The sequence below is a fragment of the Hyla sarda genome, chromosome 1, assembly GCF_029499605.1.
Source record: "Hyla sarda isolate aHylSar1 chromosome 1, aHylSar1.hap1, whole genome shotgun sequence".
Classification (NCBI taxonomy): Eukaryota; Metazoa; Chordata; class Amphibia; order Anura; family Hylidae; genus Hyla; species Hyla sarda.
The window spans coordinates 192069861-192094293 of NC_079189.1; positions in this window are offsets into that span (position 1 = coordinate 192069861).

A 24433-nucleotide genomic window follows, 5' to 3' on the forward strand; every position below is an offset into this window, starting at 1 on the left:
TGTCAAGGGCTTACATACTGTGAAAGTCCAAACAATTGTATTCACCGGCTGGTGTTTTACAAAAATACGGATTTTTTACTGCGTATTGTTGCGCATATTTCTGGCCTCGTCAGTGCATACCGCATACGTACATTCAAGTATTGTACCATTTTGTACTTGTTAATCGCTCAAAGGCCTACATACTATGAAAGTCCAAACAATAGTACTCACCGGCTGGTGTTTTACAAAAAAAATGATTTTTTTTCTGCGTATTGCCCATATTTCTGCCCTCATCAGTGCATACCGCATACGTACATGCAAGTAGTGTACCATTTTGTACCTGTTAATCTGTCAAGGGCCTACATACTGTGAAAGGACAGCCAAAAGTTATCACCTGCTGCTATTCTAGACAAATACTGTTTAAAGAGTAGTGTAGCGTATTGTAATACCCTCATATACACACTAAGTATGTCAGGCAGAGAAGTGCAAGGATGTGCAAAGAGGAGTGTCAGAGGCCTAAATACTTCAGGCAGAGTTGGCAGCAGACTAGGGGCGAGTGGCAGCAGGAGTCGCAGCGAGAGGCCTGAGCTCCCATTATCAGCCAGCGGTTGTGTCTAGACCAGGAATCCATCTGCCGTCGTCGATTGGTTAACACGCTCATCCACATCATCACAAGTGACATCTGACACCCTCAGTCAACAGTCGGTCGGTTCCTCAGACACAACCCTCAGTTGGAATGGCCCAGGAGCAGTCCCTGTCCTCCCATTGCCTTTGTCCTATGCTGTTCCCTCTCCTAGAGAAGTATCTTATGCTGTGGGTTCAGCTCCACTATTCACTGAGGACGATCTAATAGAGGACAGTCAGCAGCTACTGCCCAGCCAAGAAGGGGAGGAGACATGTGCCGTTTGCTCCGCTAGGCGGCCAAGTAGTGATACGGAGAGTGACATGGGAGGCAGTGTCGCAAGGGTTTAGGGTCCTGAAGCACACACTGTTGGGGAACCTGAGGAGGAAATCAGTGACGTGCACACACCTGTTGATGATGATGAAGCCGATCGCAATTGGGAGGTGGGTGCAGAATGGGCTTCATCATCATCAGGAGAAGAGAGTTGCAGGTTGCCCTTGAGGCAGCAAGGCGGTAGCACGGTTGGCAGTCAAACGTGCCCGGGGGAGACCACCTGCTTCGTGGCAGCCTACCTATCCGGGAGGTAGTGGAACAGGGGTTCCTGGAGACGGCGGTAGTAGCAGTCATTAAGTGCGGACTGTAGGTGGGAAAATCAGCTACTCGGCGGTGTGGCAGTTTTTCATCAGGCATCCGGAGGAGGTTCACGTAGCCACATGCAAGATATGTTGGCAGAAGGTGTAGCATTGCCAGGGTCCCAACGTCTGCACCACGGCCCTGCGTTAACACATGCTTCACCACCATAAAGCGGCCTGGGAGAACCGTGGCTCCGATGTAGTGGTCCAGCCTGCTGCATCACCAAGTGGCCATCCGCTCCTTCCTTCATCCAGCCAAGGCTCCACCACCTCAGCCGAAGGGAGCTGTGTGTCAAACCCTCCTTCTGTCGCTCCAGATGCTCCTGCTTCTCCCGCTTTTAGTCAGCCATTCCTCCAACAATTCATCGGCGAAGCCATGTCCAGGAGACAACAGTATGCGCCCACTCATCCAATGGCGCAGAAGTGGAATGTGCTCCTGTCCAAAAAGCTGGTGCTGCAGACCCTCCCTTTTCAAGTGGTGGACTCAGCACCTTTCATAGAATTAATGGCTTGTGCCGAGCTGAGGTGGAGAGTTCCAAGCATTCATTTCTTTGCGAAGAAGGCCGTACCAGCCCTGCATAAGCTTGTACAAGAGAAGGTGGGCCGGTCCTTGAGCCTGTCGGTGTGTTCAAAAGTGCACGGCAGCGCCGACGTGCGGAGCTGTAACTACGGGCAGGGACAATGCTTTTCTTTTACGGCCCACTGGGTAAATGTGGTTCCTACACAGCCACAACACCAATTTTAACAGGTCACACTGCTTTTCCTCCACACTCTCGCTCTCAGGCAGTTGGTCCTGTGACAGTGTGCGACTCCACCTCCTCAGCCTCCACCGTGTCCTCCGCCTCCACTGCACGTAGAAATCTCGGTGGCCCTTCATCGTACCATGTGTGTAGGGCACGGCGGTGACAAGCTGTTCTTCACATGGTTTGCCTTGGCGAACGGAGTCACTAATAAAATTAATTCGTAAAGAAATCTGAGTAAGGCTTACTCCACGAAATCTGGAAATGGGAACCATGGTGACCGACAAGGGGAAGAACATTGTGTCCGCGCTGCGACAAGGAAGAGAGAAACATGCGCCCTGCATGGCACACGTGTTGAATCTGGTTGTCAAGCACTTCCTCAAGTCTTCACCCAATTTGCAAAACATCTTGACAATGGCAAGGAAACTGCAAGCACTTCAGCGACTCGTACACCGCAAAGCACACCCTCCTTGAACTGCAGCTTCAGAAAGGTATCCCACAACATAGTCTTATTTGTGACGTTGCCACACGTTGGAATTCCACCCTCCAGATGTTGGACAGACTATATGAACAAAGAAAAGCCATCACCGATTTCTTGATGATCCAAGCAGATACGAGTACTCCTCTGTGTAACTTCAATGTGAACCAGTGGCAGCTCATACATGACACCTGCCATTTGCTGAGGCCCTTTGAGGAAGCCACATTATTTGTAAGTCACCTGGATTACAGCATGAACGACGTAATTCCACTTCTACATTTCCTACAACAAATGATTGAAACCATGGATGGTCACGGCAATGGAGATGTTGCGCCTACATCTCAAGGCTACATGAGCCCTGTGGGGGCTGAACTGGAGGAAGAGGATGAGGGGCAGAGTGGATCACAGTTTAGGTTGGATGAGATGGCCGGTGTTTCTAGTCATCGGACAGGAGAGGAGGATCAGGAGCAGCCAGAGGAGCTAGAGGGTTATGAGGAAGGCGAGACAAGGACCCAGACACACTGTGGCAGTATGCGGTGGAGATGGAGGAAGGTAGTCCCTCCGAATCACTGGCACAAATGGCACAATGCACGCTCAGTTACTTGCGTAGTGACTAAATGACCTTTATTAACACTTTTTTTTACATTTTTTTTTGCAGTGTTATAGGTCCCATAGGGACCTATAACACTGCACACACTGATCTTTTACATAGATCACAGGCGTGTATTAACACGCCTGTGATCAGTGTTATCGGCGCTTGACTGCTCCTGCCTGGATCTCAGGCACGGAGCAGTCATTTGCCGATCGGACACCGAGGAGGCAGGTAAGGGCCCTCCCGGTGTCCGATCAGCTGTTCGGGACACCGCGATTTCACCGGGTCAGCCGGGTCACTTTCACTTTCACTTTAGAAGCGGCGGTCCGCTGCTTCTAAAGGGTTAATACCGCACATTGCCGCGATCGGCGATGTGTGGAATTAGCCGCGGGTCCCGGTCGTTGATGAGTGCCGGGACCGACGCGATATGATGCGAGATCGCGACGCGATCCCGCTTCATATCGCGGGAGCCGGCGCAGGACGTAAATATACGTCCTGCGTCGTTAAGGGGTTAAATGTAAGGGGTTATGAAACCCTCTTGAGTACTGCCAATGCCTGCTCCTGACTCATCCTATGTCTTTCAGGAACTACTTGCCTCACTGACGCTTCTGGCCTTGGGCCTTTCATTTTTGGATGTTTAGCAGTTGCTAAATACAAGCTTAATTCAACATTGATGTTTAAATGTAAGGGGTTATGAAACCCTCTTGGGTACTGCCAATGCCTGCTCCATGTCCTTCAGGAACTTCTTGCCTCACTGACACTTCTGGCCTTGGGCCTTTCATTTTTGGATGTTTAGCAGTAGCTAAATACAAGCTTAATGTAAATTTCAATATTGATCTTTAAATGTAAGGGGTTATGAAACCCTCTTGAGTACTGCCAATGCCTGCTCCTGACTCATGCTATGTCTTTCAGGAACTACTTGCCTCACTGACGCTTCTGGCCTTGGGCCTTTCATTTTTGGATGTTTAGCAGTAGCTAAATACAAGCTTAATGCAAATTTCAACATTGATTTTAAATGTAAGGGGTTAAGAAACCCTCTTGGGTACTGCCAATGCCTGCTCCTGACTCATCCTGTGTCTTCCAGGAACTATTTCCTCACTGACGCTTCTGGCCTTGGGCCGTTAATTTTTGGATGTTTAGCAGTAGCTAAATACAAGCTTAATGCAAATTTTAACATTGATCTTTAAATGTAAGGGATTAGGAAACCCTCTTGGGTACTGCCAATGCCTGCTCCTGACTCATCCTGTGTCTTTCAGGAACTACTTGCCTCACTGACGCTTCTGGCCTTGGGCCATAAATTTTTGGATGTTTAGCAGTAGCTAAATACAAGCTTAATGCAAATTTCAACATTGATCTTTAAATGTAAGGGGTAATGAAACCCTCTTGGGTACTGCCAATGCCTGCTCCTGACTCATCCTGTGTCTTTCAGGAACTACTTGCCTTCATGATGCTTCTGGGCCTGGGCCTTAAATTTTAGGATTTTTTAAATAGATACATATATGCTTAATTTAAATTTCAACATTTATGGTGCAATGTATGGGGTTATTAAACCCTCTTGGGTAATTAATTTTTTTCCAATTTTATGATAATTTTCTCAGTAATAAACTTGAATTTTCCAGAATAATAACCATTACACCATTGAACGCTTGTTGTGTGTGATTTTTTAATTACATTTTTCATGAATAATACGGTGATGGATGAACTCTGCTTCTTTATTTCAGAAAACATTACTTTAGAGAAGAATGTCTTTTTGTGGTCCACCGTCCTGCATTATAGAGTCTTCTGGACTCTTGGATATGCGCCTGTTCTTAAACAAAGGTTAAAAAAAATGGCCAGTCAGGGCAATGGAGATGCTGCGCCTACATCTCATGGCCACATGAGCCCTGTGGGGGTTTGTTGCATTTGGTCCTTTGTACCCACACGCTGGGGTCCGGGACACTCAAACTTTGATTAAAATTTCAAAGTAAAAAATCTGACATTTCAATAGTCTCCTCATGCATCAGCACACTCCAGGCTGTGTCATTCAGGCAATAGATGGTTTACTGATGGCGCTGCTGGGCCTGGGTCTGGGAATTTAACATTTTCTCAAAGGTAGCACCCACTATCCAAAAGTCTTCTTCATAAATTTCTACAATTGTTGTGTTTTTTTGGGGGGGATTGTGAAGCCCTGGTGTGTACTCATGCATCAGCCAACTCCAGGCTGTGTCATTCAGGCAATATATGGTTTAATGATGGCGCTGCTGGGCCTGGGTCTGGGAATTTAAAATGTTCTCATAGGTAGCACCTGCTATCCAAAATCTTTTTCCAAAATTTCTAAAATTGTTGTGCTTTTTAGGGGGGGATTGTGAAGCCCTGCTGTGTACTCGTGCATCTGCCAACTCCAGCCTGTGTCATTCAGGCAATATATGGTTTATTGATGCTGCTTTTGAGCCTGGGTCTGGGAATTTCAAATTTTCTCTTAGGTAGCACCCGCTATCCAAAAGTCTTCTTCATAAATTTCTACAAGTGTTTTTTTTTTTGGGGGGGGGGGCGGGAGGGGGGGGATTGTGAAGCCCTAGTGTGTACTCATGCAGCAGTCAACTCCAGGCTGTGTCATTCAGGAAATATATGGTTTACTGATGGCGCTGCTGGGCCTGGGTGTGGGAATTTCACATTTTCTCATAGGTAGTACCCGCTATCCAAAATCTTTATAAAAAATTTCTAAAATTGCTGTGTTTTTTGGGGGGGATTGTGAAGCCCTGCTGTGTACTCGTACAACAGCCAACTCCATGCTGTATCATTCATGCAATGTATGGTTTACTGATGCCGCTGCTGGGCCTTGGTCTGGGAATTTCAAATTTTCTCATAGGTAGCACCCGCTATCCAAAATCTTCTTCAAATATTTTAAAAATGGTTATGTATTCTTAGGGATAGTGAAGCCCTGGTGTGTACTCATGCTGCTTCGTGCTACACCCTGTCAGCCCGTTGGTCCTGTGACAGTATGCGACTCCGCCTACACATCCTCCACTGTGTCCTAAGCCTCCACTGCCCGGACAAGTCTCAGTTGCCCTTCAGCATACCATGTGTGCAGGGCACGGCGGTGTCACGCTGTTCTGTTCACATGGTTTGCCTTGGCGAAAAGCCTTGGAAACAATGGCCGGTCAGGGCAATGGAGACGTTGCACCTACATCTCACAGCCATATGAGCCCTGTGGGGGCTTGTTAGATTTGGTCCTTTGTACCCACACATCGGGGTCCAGGCACTCAAACTTTGATTTAAATTTCAAATTAAAAAATTGGAAATTTCAATGGTCTCCTCATGCTTCAGCCAACACCAGGCTGTGTGATTCAGGCAATATATGGTTTACTGATGCCACTGCTGGGCCTGGGTCTGGGAATTACAATTTTATGATAGGTAGCACCAACTATCCAAAATCTTCATTTACAATTTCAAAAATTCTTGTGTTTTTTGGGGGGATATTGAAGCCCTGGTGTGTACTCATGCTTCAGCCAACTCCAGGCTGTGTCATTCAGGCAATATATGGTTTACTGATGCCGCTGCTGGGCCTGTGTCTGGAAATTAAAATCTCATGATAGGTAGCACGAGCTATCCAAAATCTTCATTTAAAATTTCAAAACTTCTTGTGTTTTTTTCTTAGGGATTGTGAAGCCTAGTGTGTACTCATGCTTCAGCCAATTCCAGGCTATGTCATTCAGGCAATATATGGTTCACTGATGCTGCTGCTGGCCCTGGGTCTGGGAATTACAATTTTTTGATAGGTAGCACCAGCTATCCCAAATCATTTAAAATTTCAAAAATTCTTGTGTTTTTTCTTGGGGATTGTGAAGCCCTGTTATGAAATCAGGCTTCAGCCAACTCCAGGCTGTGTCATTCATGCAATATATGGTTTACTGATGCCGCTGTTGGGCCTGGGTCTGGGAATTAAAATTTTATGATAGGTAGCACCAGCTATTCAAAATCTTCATTTTAAATTTCAAAATTTTTTTCTTGGGGATTGTGAAGCCCTGGTGTGTACTTGTCAGGATCCGGACTGGACACTGAAGGTGGATCCTTTGTGTCAGTGGGGTGATGGCGTGGGCCGTACCAGGGGAACGGAGTCTAAGGGGTTACTGGTTTTCACCAGAGCCCGCCGCAAAGCGGGATGGACTTGCAGCGGCAGGTAACCCCCAGGTCGTTCCACCTGATAGCGACTCAACCCCAACTGACAGCTGAGACAGGCACGGTACACAGGGACAAGGCAAGAGCAAGGTCGGATGTAGCAGAAGGTCAGGGCAGGCAGCAAGAGTCGTAGTCAAGGGCAACAGTAGAAGGTCTAGGTACACAGGCTTGGGAACACACTAAACGCTTTCACAGGGCACTAAGGCAACAAGATCCGGCAAGGACAGGAAGGGAAAGTGGGAATTAGGAAGATTGGGCCAGGCACCAATTAGCGGTGCGCTGGCCCTTTAAATCTGAGAGCCCCGGCGCGCATGGCCTAGAGAGCAGGGCCGCGCACACCGGGACCCAGCAGGAGATCGGGACAGGTGAGAGGAACGGGGTGCGATCTGCGAGCGGGCACCTCCCGCTAGGTGGATCGCATCCCCGCCGGGTTAAACCCCCCCAAAGGACGAGGGGGCACTCCCTACGTCTGGAGAAGAAAAGGTTTAGTCTAAAGGGGCGACACGCCTTCTTTACCGTGAGGACTGTGAATTTATGGAACGGTCTACCTCAGGAACTGGTCACATCAGGAACTATTAACAGCTTTAAAACAGGGTTAGATACATTCCTGGAACAAAATAACATTAATGCTTATGCAGAATTATAAAACTTCATCCCTTTCCCTTATCCCCTTACACCCTTCACTTCAATTCCCTGGTAGGACTTGATGGACGTATGTCTTTTTTCAACCATACTAACTATGTAACAGAGCAGCGTCTCCGGTCAACATTGCTGACCAGAGCACTGCAGGGCAGAAGACGCCGCAAGCACTCCGGAGGAGGAGGAGCCGGAGAGCTCGGCGTAACAGTACCCCCCCTTAGGTCTCCCCCTCTTTTTGGAGCCCAGGAACCTATGGATGAGTTCCTTGTCGAGGATATTGTCCTCGGGCTCCCAAGACCTCTCTTCGGGGCCACAATTCTTCCAGTCAACGAAATTTTTTTTTTTACCTCTGACAACCTTGGAGGCGAGGATTTCTTTTACCGTGAAGACATCAGAGGAGCCAGAGACAGGAACAGGAACGGTGACCTTGGGGGAAAAGCGGTTAAGAACGAGAGGTTTGAGAAGGGAAACATGAAAGGAGTTAGGAATGCGAAGAGAAGGAGGAAGATGAAGCTTGTAGGAGACAGAATTGATTTGACTTTTGACTTTAAATGGTCCAAGGTAACGTGGACCCAGCTTGTAGCTAGGAACATGAAACCGGATATATTTGGCAGAGAGCCAAACTTTGTCCCCAGGAGCGAAGACAGGAGGAGTTCTTCTCTTCTTATCTGCATGTCTCTTCATACGAGACGAGGCCAGTAGGAGCGACTTTTGGGTCTCCTTCCAGATAACAGAGAAGTCCCGGGTTACTTCATCTACGGCAGGAACTCCAGAAGAAGTGGGAATGAGGAGGGGGGGGGCAGAGGGTAATGGCCGTACACCACAAAGAATGGGGATTTGGCGGAGGATTCCGAATTTTTGAAATTGTACGAGAATTCAGCCCAGGGCACAAGGTCAACTCAATCGTCTTGGCGGGAGGAGACAAAATGTCACAAGTAGTCACCAAAAATCTGGTTTACTCTCTCTACTTGTCCATTGGATTGGGGGTGGTAGGAGGACAAGAAATTTAATTTGATCTTCAATTGATTACAGAGAGCTCTACAAAATTTCGACACATATTGAACGCCTCTATCCAAGACGATATGCGTGGGAAGCCCGTGAAAGCGAAAAATGTGCAGAAAAAATTGCTTCGCCAACTGTGGCGCAGAAGGAAGACCTGGAAGCGGAATGAAGTGAGCCATTTTGGAAAAACGATCAACGACCACCCAGATGACGGTATTGCCATGGGATACGGGAAGATCAGTAAATCAGGAAATCCATGGCAATTTGGGACCATGGTTGCTCAGGGATGGGCAAAGGAAGGAGGAGTCCAGCAGGCTTCTGGCGAGGGGTTTTATCCCGGGCACAAATAGTACAGGCCCGAACAAAATCAGTAACATCACCCTCTAGTGTAGGCCACCAATACAGACGGGAAATGAGTTGAATGGACTATTTAATGCCAGCATGACCAGCCAGATGAGAGGAATGCCCCCATTTGAGGATCTCGAGGCGAAGGCGTGGAGGAACAAAAGTCTTTCCAGGGGGGGTTTGTCCCAGTGAGGCTGAAGCAGAGGAGACCAGGCACTCAGGCAGTATGATATGCTGCAGAGGGGTTTCAGATTCGGAGGCATCAGAGGAATGAGAAAGGGCGTCAGCTCTGACATTCTTGTCAGCGGGACGGAAGTGTATCTCGAAGTTAAAGCGAGCAAAAAACAACGACCATCTAGCCTGGCGAGGATTCAGACGCTGAGCGGACTGGAGATACGAGAGATTCTTGTGCTCAGTGTAAATGACAATGGGGTGTTTGGAACCCTCCAATAGATGCCTCCACTCCTCAAGTGCTAACTTGATGGCCAGAAGTTCACGATCTCCAATTGAGTAAGGCTGGGTTCACACCACGTTTTTCAAATACGGTAACCATATATGGTTTTCCGCAAAAAAACGTATACGACCGTATCCGAAACCGTATGCATAGAGAATGCATTGTAAACCGTATTCCAAATGTTGTGTACGGTTGTATCTGTTTTGCCTCGGATACGGTTTTGCAGATTTTTCAACCGTAGGCAAAAACGCTGTCGACCACGTTTTTGCCTCCGGTTGGAAAACCGTATGCGAACTGTATGCGGTTCTTTTAACATTGTTGTCTATGAGAACCGTACACAAAATTTCAGAATACGGTTGCACACGGTTTTTCTAATCCGTTTTTGGAGTTGACACATGCGCAGATTGAAATTTCAACAGAACAATAGTAACTTTATTAAATTGCTGGAAAACTAATTTCAACAAAATAGCAAAACCGTTGGCAAAAACTGATGCAAACGGATAGAACCGTACGGGGAAAAACCATATACGTTTTAATTTGGAGTCATACGGTTGTATACGGTGGCATACGGTTTTTGCCATATGTTTTTTAGCGTAAACCGTATACGGTAACTGTATTTGAAAAACGTGGTGTGAACCCAGCCTAATTCTTTTCTGCCGGAGAGAAAGTTTTTGAGAAAAAAACACAAGTAATGTTACGTCCGGTAGCGTTTTTTTGAAGAAGTATGGCTCCGGCTCCGACTGAAAAAGCGTCAACTTCCAGGAAGAATGGCTTCAACGGATCAGGTCTGGACAGCACTGGTGCAGAGGCGACGGCAGTTTTGAGACGATTGAAGGTATCATCTGCTTGAGGAGGCCACGACTTAGGATTAGCATTCTTCCTGGTAAGGGCCACAATAGGGGCCACTATGGTGGAGAAGTGGGGAATAAACTGTCGGTAATAGTTGGCAAATCCCAGGAAGCGTTGGATAGCGTGGAGTCCAGAAGGGCGTTGCCAATCCAAAACCGCTGACAGTTTATCTGGATCCATTTGAAGCCCTTGGCCAGAGACTAGGTAACCTAGGAAAGGAAGACTGTTGCATTCAAAGAGACATTTTTCAAATTTAGCATACAGGTGGTTTTCACGAAGTCTTTGGAGCACTTGACAGACATGACGACGGTGTTCCTCTAAGTTAGAGGAAAAAATCAAGATGTCGTCCAAGTAAACCACAACACAGGTATACAATAAGTCCCGAAAGATCTCATTAACGAAGTCCTGGAAGACTGCAGGGGCGTTGCAGAGCCCAAAGGGCATAACTAGATATTCAAAATGTCCATCTCTGGTATTGAAAGCGGTCTTCCACTCATCACATTTCCGGATGCGAATAAGATTATACGCGCCCCTTAAGTCCAATTTAGTGAAGATATTTGCTCCGCAAAGACGGTCAAAGAGTTCAGAGATCAAAGGCAGGGGATAGCGTTTTTTGATAGTAATTTTATTTAAACCGCGGTAGTCAATACATGGTCGTAAGGATCCATCCTTTTTAGAAACAAAAAAGAACCCCGCTCCAGCAGGGGATGAGGACTTCCGAATAAAACCTCTCTTTAGGTTCTTTTGGATATACTCAGACATGGCTTTAGTCTCTGGGGCTGACAGAGGGTAAATCCTGCCACGGGGCGGAGTGGTACCAGGAAGGAGGTCAATGGGACAATCATAAGGCCTATGAGGTGGTAAGATCTCTGCTTGCTTTTTGCAGAAAACATCTGAAAGTCCTGGTAAGCCTTGGGAAGGCCCGGTAAAGGAGGAGCCTCAGGGGTTTGACAAGTGGGAGCAGATGTGAGGCATCGTTTGTGACAAGAAGAACCCCAACTTTTGATCTCCCCGGTGGTCCAGACGAGGGTAGGAGCATGACGTTGGAGCCACGGCAAGCCGAGAAGAACTTCAGAGGTGCAGTTGGGCAGAACGAAAAATTCTATTTTTTCATGGTGCAGTCCAATGCTCATGGGCAGGGGTTCTGTGCGGTAGCGCACAGTGCAGTCCAATTTTTCTCCGTTAACAGAAGAGATATAGAGTGGTTTGACGAGACGGGTTACTGGGATACTGAACCTATTAACGAAAGAGGCAAAAATAAAGTTTCCTGCAGAACCTGAGTCCAAGAAGGCCACTGCTGAGAAGGAGGAGTTGGCGGAAGGAGAAATCCGCACAGATACAGTCAGACGTGGAGAGGCAGAATTCCCACCAAGAGTCGTCTCACCCTTGTGAAGTCAGTGAGTGCGTTTCTCCTGATGCGGAGGGCGGATAGGACAGTCTTTTAGGAAGTGTTCGGTACTAGCACAGTACAGGCACAGATTCTCAATACGGCGGCGAGTCCTCTCTTGTAGGGTCAGGCGGGACCGATCCACTTGCATAGCCTCCTCGGCGGAAGGCACAGGAACAGATTGCAAAGGACTTTGGAAGAGAGGAGCCGGGAAGAGAAATCGCCTGGTGCGAACAAGATCCTTTTCCTGTCGAAGTTCCTGGCGTCTTTCCGAGAAACGCATGTCGATGCTGGTGGCCAAATGGATAAGTTCAGACAGATTTGCAGGAATTTCTCGTGCAGCCAGGACATCTTTGATGTTACTGGATAAGCCTCTCTTGAAGGTCGCGCAGAGGGCCTCATTGTTCCAGGATAGCTCAGAGGCGAGGGTACGGAATTGGATGGCGTATTCGCACACAGAAGAACTCCCTTGGACGAGGTTCAGCCAAGCAGTCTCGGCTGAGGAGGCCCGGGCTGGCTCCTCAAAGACACTACGTACTTATGAGAAGAAGGACTGAATAGTAGCGGTGGCGGGATCGTTGCGGTCCCAGAGCGGTGTGGCCCATGACATGGCCTTTCCAGACAGGAGACTGACCACGAAAGCCACCTTAGATCGTTCAGTAGGGAATTGGTCCTACATCATCTCCAGGTGTAGGGAACACTGGGACAGGAATCCACGGCACTGTTTAGAGTCCCCATAAAACTTGTCCGGTAGAGACAGGCGGAAGCTGGGAGCAGCCACTCGCTGCGGAGGAGATGCAGGAGCTGGCGGAGGAGATGATTGCTGTGGTTGCGGCAGAAGCTGTTGCAGCATAACGGTCAGTTGAGTCAGCTGCTGTCCTTGTTGCGCAATCTGTTGTGATTGCTGGGCGACCACCGTGGTTAGGTCAGCGACACTAGGCAGCGGGACCTCAGCGGGATTCATGGCCGGATCTACTGTCAGGATCCGGACTGGTATGCAGCGAGGACACTGGAGGTGGATCCTTTGTGTCAGTGGGGTGATGGCGTGGGCCGTACCAGGGGAACGGAGTCTAAGGGGTTACTGGTTTTCACCAGAGCCCGCCGCAAAGCGGGATGGACTTGCAGCGGCAGGTAACCCCCAGGTCGTTCCACCCGATAGCGACTCAACCCCAACTGACAGCTGAGACAGGCGGGTACACAGGGACAAGGCAAGAGCAAGGTCGGACGTAGCAGAAGGTCAGGGCAGGCAGCAAGAGTCATAGTCAGGCGCAACAGCAGAAGGTCTGGGTACACAGGCTTGGGAACACACTAAATGCTTTCACAGGGCACTAAGGCAACAAGATCCGGCAAGGACAGGAAGGGGAAGTGGGTTTTTATTCACAAGGAGCAGGTGGGAGCTAATTAGGAAGATTGGGCCAGGCACCAATTAGCGGTGCGCTGGCCCTTTAAATCTGAGAGCCCCGGCGCGCGCGCGCCCTAGAGAGGGGGGCCGCGCGCACCGGGACCCAGCAGGAGATCGGGAAAGGTGAGAGGAACGGGGTGCAATCCCCGCCGGGCACAACAGAGCAGCGTCTCCGGTCAGCACTGCCGACCGGAGCGCTGCAGGGCAGAAGACGCCGCGAGCGCTCCGGAGGAGGAGGAGGAGCCGGAGCGCTCGGCGTAACAGTACTCATGCTTCAGCCAACTCCAGGCTGTGTCATTCAGGCAATATATGGTTTACTTATGCCACTGCTGTGCCTGGGTCTGGGAATAAAGTTTTCTTTTTATGGTAGGTGGCACCAGTTATCCAAAATCTTCGGTTTAAATTTCTAAATTAATCTTTTAATCTTAGGGATTGTGAAGGCCTAGTGCCTACTCATGCTGCTGGCAACTCCTGGCTGTGTCATTCAGCCACTTTATGGTCTCCTCATGCTGCCAACACCTCCACGCTGTGTCATTCAGCCACTTTATGGTCTCCTCATGCTGCCAACACCTCCACGCTGTGTCATTCAGCCACTATATGGTCTCCTCATGCTGAAAACACCTCCACGCTGTGTCATTCAGCCACTATATGGTGTCCTAATGCTGCCAACACCTCCATGCTGTGTCATTCAGCCACTATATGGTCTCCTCATGCTGCCAACACCTCCCTGCTGTGTCATTCAGCCACTATATGGTGTCTTCATGCTTCAGCCTCATCCAAACTGTGTCATTCAGCCACTATATGGTGTTGTCATTCTGCCAATACCTTCACACTATGTCATTCAGCCACTATATGGTCTCCTCATGCTGCCAACACCTCCACACTGTGTCATTCTGCCACTATATGGTGTCCTCATGCTTCAGCCTTATCCAAGCTGTGTCATACAGCCACTATATGGTCTCCTCATGCTACCAACTCCTCCACGCTGTGTCATTCAGCCACTATATGGTCTCCTCATGCTGCCAACACCTCCATGCTGTGTAATTCAGCCACTATATGGCCTCCTCATGCTGCCAATACCACCACGCTGTGTCATTCAGCCACTATATGGTCTCCTCATGCTGCCAAAACCTCCACGCTGTGTCATTCAGCCACTATATGGTTTCCTCACAGTGATACCACCACCAGGCTCTGTCATTGTGCTGCCGATGCGGCAGTGATTTTTAAAGCGATGCCGGTAAACTGCATGTTATTCTGAATAACAGTATTATTTCACTACCCCAGCACACTCCATATGCGTGTTAGAACACAGCAAAATGTTCTATACCCCTATTGAGGCTCTCTGTAGGCTAGAAATAGCTTTTTTTTTAAATATAGATTTGCCACAAATAAATTCGGATTTAAACTTTTTCCGAAAATTTGGCGAATTGGCCGAACCGAATTTTTGAAAAGTTCGCTCATCTCTAACCATAACTGATTAAATGAAACATGCACACTTTCATAGTCAGGAGGCGCTGAGAGGCAGGGTCTGGAACCGGTGGTATCTCACCTGGCGGAGGACCGCCAGCTTGTTGCCTACCAGAATGGGCACTCAAAAAATTTAAATAAATTCAAATTAAATTAAATTACATTTACAAAAAATATCTTTATTCTCTTTAATTTTGACACCATATGGTCTCCCTGCTGCCACATCGACGCTCTACAGCAGTTATTCTAATAGCAATGTCTGTAATGTGCATGTCATACTGAATAACAGTATTATTTCACTAATACAGCACACTCCCTATGCGTGTTAGGACAACGCAAAGTGCTCTGCACCCCAATTGAGCCTCTCTGTAGGCCAGAAATAGCCGTTTTTAATAGCGATTCACTGAACCAGGCTTTATCAATCAAGCGCAGATAACAAAGATCAATGTTCTGTGGAACCACATTGATCTGCATGAGAAATCTACTGATTGCTCCTAAAAGTCCCCTAAGTAGAGTAAAGTGTAAAAAAAATAATAATAATAAGTTAAATAACAAGTTTAAAAAAAAAAAAACCATTAACCCCTTCCATATTAAAAGTTTGAATCACCCCCCCTTTCCCAAAATCCATATAAAAAATATGTAAACATAATAAAAATAAACATATGTGGTATCGCTGCATGCATAAATGTCCAAACTTGCCAAAGTCGTTTGTGGTTCTATCATCTATACAGGAAGGCTGCAGTCAGGTTGAATGATCGTTTCCTCTACACCCTTACCATTTTTGTGTATGCGGGTACACAACCTGCTCTGGTAAGCTGCTGCTCCCCCTCCCCCTCTTTCTTTTTTTTTTCAAAGTATAATTTTTATTAAGATTAGCGAACAAAACAGGTGCATAGAAAAACAATGCAGAATGTACAACAACTGCAACATCATAAAAGTGCTCCACATCTTTCCATAACAATGTGCAGTATAGCCAAGTATGTTACTAAAACATTGACAGGTAATATAGTGGAATCACCAAGAAAATCAGTAGCACTATTAGAGATAAGGTTCCACAATCAGAAAATGGTATGTGTAGAGTCAGAACAGATGACGTTTATCAAACACTTCAAAACCAAGGAGTAAACGGTCATCGACTTATAAAGAGTGGAGCGTGCAGTGATAGCACCACGATGAAAGGGAGGTAGGAAGTGAAGGGAAGAAAGCACTACAGAGCAAGGTAAGAAAAGTAAGAGAGGAGCAAGCGAGGGTAAGAAGAAAGAAATAAGAAAAGAAAAATGATAGCAGGCTAAATGAGAGGGAACTTACCATGCGAGCAGTACATCCACCAGAGGCACCCCGGGCTTCTCGAGTGCAGTAGAAGAAAAAGGTGCTTGATGGGGAACAAAGTAATCCCTATCAATTGGTAGAGGTATAGAGTCTCAGAAATTCCGGGGATGTCACAAATTGGGACCAGGGGCCCCAAATACCATGAAACCTGGTTGTTACGCCGAGCGCTCCGGGTCCCCGCTCCTCCCCGGAGCGCTCGCTTCACTCTCCTCGCGGCAGCGCTCCGGTCACGTCCTCTGACCCGGGGCGCTGCGATTCCGCTGCCAGCCGGGATGCGATTCGCGATGCGGGTAGCGCCCGCTCGCGATGCGCACCCCGGCTCCCCTACCTGACTCGCTCTCCGTCTGTTCTGTCCCGGCGCGCGCGGCCCCGCTCCCTAGGGCGCGCGCGCGCCGGGTCTCTGCGATTTAAAGGGCCACTGCGCCGCTGATTGGCGCAGTGGTTCCAATTAGTGTGTTCACCTGTGCACTTCCCTATATCACCTCACTTCCCCTGCACTCCCTTGCCGGATCTTGTTGCCTTAGTGCCAGTGAAAGCGTTCCTTGTGTGTTCCTTGCCTGTGTTTCCAGACCTTCTGCCGTTGCCCCTGACTACGATCCTTGCTGCCTGCCCCGACCTTCTGCTACGTCCGACCTTGCTTTTGCCTACTCCCTTGTACCGCGCCTATCTTCAGCAGCCAGAGAGGTGAGCCGTTGCTAGTGGATACGACCTGGTCACTACCGCCGCAGCAAGACCATCCCGCTTTGCGGCGGGCTCTGGTGAAAACCAGTAGTGGCTTAGAACCGGTCCACTAGCACGGTCCACGCCAATCCCTCTCTGGCACAGAGGATCCACTACCTGCCAGCCGGCATCGTGACAGTAGATCCGGCACTGGATCCCGCTGAAGTTCCTCTGCCAGTTGTCGCTGACCTCACCACGGTGGTCGCCCAGCAGTCACAACAGATAGCGCAACAAGGCCAACAGCTGTCTCAACTGACCATTATGCTACAACAGTTACTACCACAGCTTCAGCAGTCATCTCCTCCGCCAGCTCCTGCACCTCCTCCGCAGCGAGTGGCCGCTCCTGGGATACGCTTATCCTTGCCGGATAAATTTGATGGGGACTCTAAGTTTTGCCGTGGCTTTCTTTCCCAATGTTCCCTGCATCTGGAGATGATGTCGGACCTGTTTCCCACTGAAAGGTCTAAGGTGGCTTTCGTAGTCAGCCTTCTGTCCGGAAAAGCCCTGTCATGGGCCACACCGCTCTGGGACCGCAATGACCCCGTCACTGCCTCTGTACACTCCTTCTTCTCGGAAATCCGAAGTGTCTTTGAGGAACCTGCCCGAGCCTCTTCTGCTGAGACTGCCCTGTTGAACCTGGTCCAGGGTAATTCTTCCGTTGGCGAGTATGCCGTACAATTCCGTACTCTTGCTTCAGAATTGTCCTGGAATAATGAGGCCCTCTGCGCGACCTTCAAAAAAGGCCTATCCAGCAACATTAAAGATGTTCTGGCCGCACGAGAAATTCCTGCTAATCTACATGAACTTATTCACCTAGCCACTCGCATTGACATGCGTTTTTCCGAAAGGCGTCAGGAACTCCGCCAAGATATGGACTCTGTTCGCACGAGGCGTTTCTTCTCCTCGGCTCCTCTCTCCTCTGGTCCCCTGCAATCTGTTCCTGTGCCTCCCGCCGTGGAGGCTATGCAGGTCGACCGGTCTCGCCTGACACCTCAAGAGAGGACACGACGCCGTATGGAGAACCTCTGCCTGTACTGTGCTAGTACCGAACACTTCCTGAGAGATTGTCCTATCCGTCCTCCCCGCCTGGAAAGACGTACGCTGACTCCGCACAAAGGTGAGACAGTCCTTGATGTCTACTCTGCTTCTCCACGTCTTACTGTGCCTGTGCGGATGTCTGCCTCTGCCTTCTCCTTCTCTACAGTGGCCTTCTTGGACTCTGGATCTGCAGGAAATTTTATTTTGGCCTCTCTCGTCAACAGGTTCAACATCCCGGTGACCAGTCTCGCCAGACCCCTCTACATCAATTGTGTAAATAATGAAAGATTGGACTGTACCATACGTTTCCGCACGGAGCCCCTTCTTATGAGCATCGGATCTCATCATGAGAGGATTGAACTTTTGGTCCTCCCCAATTGCACCTCGGAAATTCTCCTTGGACTTCCCTGGCTTCAACTTCATTCCCCTACCCTGGATTGGTCCACTGGGGAGATCAAGAGTTGGGGGTCCTCTTGTTCCAAGAACTGTCTAAAACCGGTTCCCAGTAACCCTTGCCGTAACTCTGTGGTTCCTCCAGTAACCGGTCTCCCTAAGGCCTATATGGACTTCGCGGATGTTTTCTGCAAAAAACAAGCTGAGACTCTACCTCCTCACAGGCCTTATGATTGCCCTATCGACCTCCTCCCGGGCACTACTCCACCCCGGGGCAGAATTTATCCTCTCTCTGCCCCAGAGACTCTTGCCATGTCCGAATACGTCCAGGAGAATCTCAAAAAGGGCTTTATCCGTAAATCCTCCTCTCCTGCCGGAGCCGGATTTTTCTTTGTGTCCAAAAAAGATGGCTCCCTACGTCCTTGCATTGACTACCGCGGTCTTAATAAAATCACGGTTAAGAACCGCTACCCCTTACCCCTCATCTCTGAACTCTTTGATCGCCTCCAAGGTGCCCACATCTTCACTAAATTGGACTTAAGAGGCGCCTATAACCTCATCCGCATCAGAGAGGGGGACGAGTGGAAAACGGCATTTAACACCAGAGATGGACACTTTGAGTATCTGGTCATGCCCTTTGGACTGTGCAACGCCCCTGCCGTCTTCCAAGACTTTGTCAATGAAATTTTTCGTGATCTGTTATACTCCTGTGTTGTTGTATATCTGGACGATATCCTAATTTTTTCTGCCAATCTAGAAGAACACCGCCAGCATGTCCGTATGGTTCTTCAGAGACTTCGTGACAACCAACTCTATGCCAAAATTGAGAAATGTCTGTTTGAATGCCAATCTCTTCCTTTTCTAGGATATTTGGTCTCTGGCCAGGGACTACAGATGGATCCAGACAAACTCTCTGCCGTCTTAGATTGGCCACGCCCCTCCGGACTCCGTGCTATCCAACGCTTTTTGGGGTTCGCCAATTATTACAGGCAATTTATTCCACATTTTTCTACCATTGTGGCTCCTATCGTGGCTTTAACCAAAAAAAATGCTGATCCCAAGTCCTGGCCTCCTCAAGCAGAAGACGCCTTTAAACGACTCAAGTCTGCCTTTTCTTCGGCTCCCGTCCTCTCCAGACCTGACCCTTCCAAACCCTTCCTATTGGAGGTTGATGCCTCCTCAGTGGGAGCTGGAGCTGTTCTTCTACAAAAAAATTCTTCCGGGCATGCTGTCACTTGTGGTTTTTTCTCTAGGACCTTCTCTCCAGCGGAGAGGAACTACTCCATCGGGGATCGAGAGCTTCTAGCCATTAAATTAGCACTTGAGGAATGGAGGCATCTGCTGGAGGGATCAAGTTCTCCTGTTATTATCTACACCGACCACAAGAACCTCTCCTACCTCCAGTCTGCCCAACGGCTGAATCCTCGCCAGGCCCGGTGGTCTCTGTTCTTTGCCCGATTTAATTTTGAGATTCACTTTCGTCCTGCCGATAAGAACATTAGGGCCGATGCTCTCTCTCGTTCCTCGGATGCCTCTGAAGTTGAACTCTCTCCGCAACACATCATTCCACCTGACTGCCTGATCTCCACTTCTCCTGCCTCCATCAGGCAGACTCCTCCAGGAAAGACCTTTGTTTCTCCTCGCCAACGCCTCGGAATCCTCAAATGGGGTCACTCCTCCCATCTCGCAGGTCATGCGGGTATCAAGAAATCTGTGCAACTCATCTCCCGCTTCTATTGGTGGCCGACTCTGGAGACGGATGTTGTGGACTTTGTGCGAGCCTGCACTATCTGTGCCCGGGATAAGACTCCTCGCCAGAAGCCCGCTGGTTTTCTTCATCCTCTGCCTGTCCCCGAACAGCCTTGGTCTCTGATTGGTATGGATTTTATTACTGATTTACCCCCTTCCCGTGGCAACACTGTTATTTGGGTGGTCGTTGATCGATTCTCCAAAATGGCACATTTCATCCCTCTTCCTGGTCTTCCTTCTGCGCCTCAGTTGGCTAAACAATTTTTTGTACACATTTTTCGTCTTCACGGGTTGCCTACGCAGATTGTCTCGGATAGAGGCGTCCAATTCGTGTCTAAATTCTGGAGGGCTCTCTGTAAACAACTCAAGATTAAATTAAATTTTTCTTCTGCATATCATCCCCAGTCCAATGGACAAGTAGAAAGGATTAACCAGATCTTGGGTGATTATTTGCGACATTTTGTTTCCTCCCGCCAGGATGACTGGGCAGATCTCCTCCCATGGGCCGAATTCTCGTATAACTTCAGGGTCTCTGAGTCTTCCTCCAAATCCCCATTTTTCGTGGTGTACGGCCGTCACCCTCTTCCCCCCCTCCCTACTCCCTTGCCCTCTGGTCTGCCCGCTGTGGATGAAATTTCTCGTGACCTTTCCATCATATGGAGAGAGACCCAAAAATCTCTCTTACAGGCTTCATCACGCATGAAGAAGTTCGCGGATAAGAAAAGAAGAGCCCCCCCCGTTTTTTCCCCTGGAGACAAGGTATGGCTCTCCGCTAAATATGTCCGCTTCCGTGTCCCTAGCTACAAGTTGGGACCACGCTATCTTGGTCCTTTCAAAATTTTGTGTCAAATTAATCCTGTCTCTTATAAACTTCTTCTTCCTCCCTCTCTTCGTATCCCTAATGCCTTTCACGTCTCTCTTCTCAAACCACTCATCCTCAACCGTTTTTCTCCCAAATCTGTTCCTCCCACTCCTGTTTCCGGCTCCTCGGACATCTTCTCGGTCAAAGAAATTTTAGCTGCCAAAAAGGTCAGAGGGAAAAAATTTTTTTTAGTGGACTGGGAGGGTTGTGGTCCTGAAGAGAGATCCTGGGAACCTGAGGACAACATCCTAGACAAAAGTCTGCTCCTCAGGTTCTCAGGCTCTAAGAAGAGGGGGAGACCCAAGGGGGGGTACTGTTACGCCGAGCGCTCCGGGTCCCCGCTCCTCCCCGGAGCGCTCGCTTCACTCTCCTCGCGGCAGCGCTCCGGTCACGTCCTCTGACCCGGGGCGCTGCGATTCCGCTGCCAGCCGGGATGCGATTCGCGATGCGGGTAGCGCCCGCTCGCGATGCGCACCCCGGCTCCCCTACCTGACTCGCTCTCCGTCTGTTCTGTCCCGGCGCGCGCGGCCCCGCTCCCTAGGGCGCGCGCGCGCCGGGTCTCTGCGATTTAAAGGGCCACTGCGCCGCTGATTGGCGCAGTGGTTCCAATTAGTGTGTTCACCTGTGCACTTCCCTATATCACCTCACTTCCCCTGCACTCCCTTGCCGGATCTTGTTGCCTTAGTGCCAGTGAAAGCGTTCCTTGTGTGTTCCTTGCCTGTGTTTCCAGACCTTCTGCCGTTGCCCCTGACTACGATCCTTGCTGCCTGCCCCGACCTTCTGCTACGTCCGACCTTGCTTTTGCCTACTCCCTTGTACCGCGCCTATCTTCAGCAGCCAGAGAGGTGAGCCGTTGCTAGTGGATACGACCTGGTCACTACCGCCGCAGCAAGACCATCCCGCTTTGCGGCGGGCTCTGGTGAAAACCAGTAGTGGCTTAGAACCGGTCCACTAGCACGGTCCACGCCAATCCCTCTCTGGCACAGAGGATCCACTACCTGCCAGCCGGCATCGTGACACTGGTGAGTTGACGTTTTGAGTCCGCAGATAGTTCCTCCATCCTGTAAATGTGTGACACCTCTTGAAGCCAGGATGAGAGCGTGGGGGGAGTGTTCGACTTCCACAGTCTAGGAATCACAGTCCTAGCCGCTATGAGTAGAAAGTGAAGGAGTCTGGACTTATGTGGCGAAATCGAGGGGGGGGGGAGATGGAGAGCAGTATCAGATCTGGTTCCCTATCTATATGCACGGAAACCAGGCGTGACACAACATCTAGAACTTGCGACCAAAATTGGTCAAGGACTGGGCAGGTCAGCCAGATATGAGACATGGTTCCAATGCCTGTTCCGTCTCTCCAACAAGAATCCGAGCTCGCTGGGTAGATTCGAACGAACAAGGCGGGAACTCTGTACCATCTAGTGAGAATTTTATAATTTGTCTCTTGAGCTTTACAGGACATGGACATGCGGTGACATAGGTCAAGGGTTTTATTCCAGCTTGCATCAGTGAGGGTGTGACCCAGTTCCCTCTCCCACGCGGCTTGAAAAGGGAGGGGCTGAGTGGAGAGGTCTGTGAGCAAGAGAGAGAGTAAACTGAGCCTATCGTGTGGCAGGGGGGCGAAGTGGAGTGGAGAAATTTTCGAAGGAGGTAAGTGGCAAGTGTAATAATCGTTTCTGTTTGTGGGAGTCATAAAAGTGTTTCAGTTGTGCATATTGAAAGAGGTGATTTAAGGATGGTGGAGACACTCCCGTAATATCGGATAGAGGTTTCAGGCCTGTCACGGTCAGCACAGAACAAAACGTGACACCTTCCGAGTGTGAGAACTAGAGAAAGTTTGGTGTATGCATAGCAGGAGGGAAGTCTGCATTACCGAAGAGGGGAGTAAGGGGGCCTGTTGAAGAGAAGAGAGTGGACCGGCTAAGATAGATGTAGTGAGTGTGTGCTATCGATCTAATGATCGGTGGGAGAGCGTGAAAATTCTTTGACTTAGGAGATCACACCGGGGTCCACAAGAGGGACCTCGGATCAGGATTAGCAATGTAACCTTCAAATGATACCCATTGCTTGCTCTTGGAGTGGTGAAAACAGTCTAGTACCCTGGATAATACTGCGGTGAGGAAATAACTAAGCGGGTCTGGAAGGGCAAGGCCTCCCTCCCGCTTTCTTCTGAGTAGATTGTGTCTAGCAAGGCGAGGCTTTTTATGAGCCCAGACAATGTCAGATTGGAGTCTCAGGATCTCATGGAAAAAGGAGCACGGCAAATGTACCGGGACACCCGTGAAGAGGTATAGGAGGCGTGGGAGGACATTCATCTTAATAATGTTGATTCTGCCCAACCTTCCTCTTCCATCTGGCTAAGTCTGACTTTAAGGTGTGGAGAAGGGGCGGAAAGTTAAGTCTATAAGAGTCCGTCGGGTCGGCAGGGACCTGTATCCCCAAGTACTTCAAGGCCAATGGTTGCCATTTGAAGGGGTACGAAGCCTTCAAAGTCCGTACTAACTGGTCAGGTAGGGTGATGTTGAGAGCTTCACTTTTGGAGGGGTTGAGCTTGTAATTGCTATATCTAGAGAAGCGTTGTAGGGTGGAGAGGAGGGAGGGGAGGGAGGTAATCGGTGAGGAAATATAGAGAAGAAGGTCATCAGCATATGCCGAACATTTGAAATGGTACGAGGGGATGGAGAGACGCTTGATATCTGGGTTTTGACGGATGTCAACCAAAAGATGTTCCATGCAAAGAACATACAGTAACGGAGACAGAGGGCTACCCTGCCTCGTGCCATTTCCAATGCTGAAGGGTGTGGACAGTCGTCCATTTACTCAAATTTGGGCCTGGGGGGAGGAGTATAGAGCCGATTTGTGTAAGGGTGGCCTCCAGAAATCCCCAGTCCACCCGGTCAAATGTATTCTCGGCATCCAGGGACAGTAAGAAGACAGGGTATTTATGTTGGCGTGCATAATGCACAGCTGAAAACGCTCTAAGGGTGTTGTCCCTGGCCTCTCTGTTCCGTATAAAACCAATCTGATCCGGGTGGACTAAGGATCCCATGTGATCCGCCAGCCTGGTCGCGATCAATTTAGCAAATAGTTAGTTTGGTGTTGTTATTAATCAGGGAAATGGGGCGGTAGCTCGAGCATAATAGAGGGTCCTTTCCCCCTTTCGGGATAACAGTAATATATGTTCCTAGAAATGAAGGGGGGGGGGAGGTGAATCAGTGGAGATAGCGTTAAAAGCAGTCAAAAGGATGGGAGATATATCCTGACATAGGGATTTATAGAACTTAGCCGTGTACCCGTCGGGTCCCGGACTCTTGCCAGTTGGCATGGAGATAGCAAATTTAAGTTCTTCCTCCGTAAACTGAGTCTCCAAATGTTGGATTGTTTCCGTTGACAGAGTGGGAAGAGCCGTGTCAGCCACATACTGAGTCAGAGAAGGTAATGCATTGTCAGTCGGGTTCCTAATTGGGGGTCCGGTAGATTATACAAGTCTGAGTAATATTGTCGGAAGGACGATAGGATATCTGGTGTCAGGTTAGCTACTTGGTCAGGAGAGGATCTAATTTGAGGGATAAATAGTTTCAATTTTTTTGTCTCTAAGTG